Genomic DNA, 1,586 nt, shown 5'->3' on the forward strand with positions numbered 1-1,586 from the left:
TTACGTAAATTACGGAAGCGTTGTCGGTAAGCTTCCGGTACCAACTCGTAAGCCTTTAAAACTATGGACTTCACAGAATCATAATCTGAGGACAGATCTTCGTCCAAGGAAACGTAAACTTTCTGGGCCTTACCTAGCAACTTACTCTGAATAAGAGTAGTCCAATACTCCCTTGGCCACTCCAACCTTGAGGCTATCCTCTCAAAAGAAAAAAAACCTCGGCCACGTTGACTTCCTAAAAATTTGGGACTAACTTGAGAGCCTCAGATAGATTAATACAAGGCATTGCAGACACATTACGTTGGGAAGAAGAACCCCTATTACTCAATGCTTGCATAGCAAGTTCGTGCTGTCTCTCTCTCTTTCCTCAGCCTTCATCCTTTGGAGATCTATTTCCATTTTTTTCAAATGAATCTGGCTATCTAAAATTTCTACTGACACCATTTCCTCCCCCCTGCCTAGTCTCTGGTTTACCTTCTGCCTTCATCGCTTTAACATTTTCATAAATATTTAGAAGCAACAAGCCCTTCCTAACAGACTCGGGATTTTCAATTTCAAAAAATTCTGCTACATACTCTAAATCTGGCTTATTAAAGTCTGCCAACCTTTCCTGCCACCCCTCTCCACTCAAGAGCTCCGGGATATTTAAATCAGTCATGGTGAATTAATTGCCCACTAGTAAATGTCAAAAAAATATATCCAAAAACAAACCAATACACTAAACACCAATAACCACACAAATATACTACCACGGTCACAAAAAAAATATATATATATAAACACCAATCAACACATAAATATAGGAGAGAAGGTGGCATGCACCCCAAGAATCCACTCTATACACTCAAGTGACTACAGGATCCGAGAAATCCTGGCAAGGTCGCCAAATGTTATGGGCCACACCCATCAACCATAAAAAAGTCTCTTAAACACTAATGAAGTCACTAACGACCAAGTCCACAATAGGTGGAATGGCCGCAACAGAGTGTACAGAGATGGAATCAAGGAGGATATAAAAAGGCTGAAAATAAAACTTATATATTAATTACAAACTTTTTAGAAGGAAATGACCACTGAGTCTCTTACAAAATACATTAAATAAACCAAATCCAAACGCACACTGAAAACATAGATTAACCAACACTCTTACACCAAATTAAGACAGACTATACAATTACACTTTAAAGAGAGGACCCCGAAAGTAATAGAATGTCGAAAAGTCTGAATAACCTAACATATTTTACACACTAAATTATTAACAAAAATAAATTGCTTCCCTTGTGTGAGCTTTAAACAATGGAAGTGGAAAGCACAGCCTTCAAATCACAGGTCAAGGGGATTAATATATACAGCGCTAGACAATCTATGGGCGCCGCCGTCAGACAGGTAACCATTCACTTTTACGTCGCGAGACAATCAACGGACACGGAGGTCCAAAAAGACACCACACCTTACCAGTTGGCAGAGAGGTCCCCTTGGCAAAATCACTGAACCAAGGGCGAGGTTGAATAATCCATTAAAGCTTCCAAAGGAAGACAACAGCATAAAGTGTAGAAAGGCAAATCTTCATTATCAGACTCGGTCCG

Source organism: Palaemon carinicauda, chromosome 5 (assembly GCF_036898095.1).
Source record: "Palaemon carinicauda isolate YSFRI2023 chromosome 5, ASM3689809v2, whole genome shotgun sequence".
NCBI classification, from domain to species: Eukaryota; Metazoa; Arthropoda; class Malacostraca; order Decapoda; family Palaemonidae; genus Palaemon; species Palaemon carinicauda.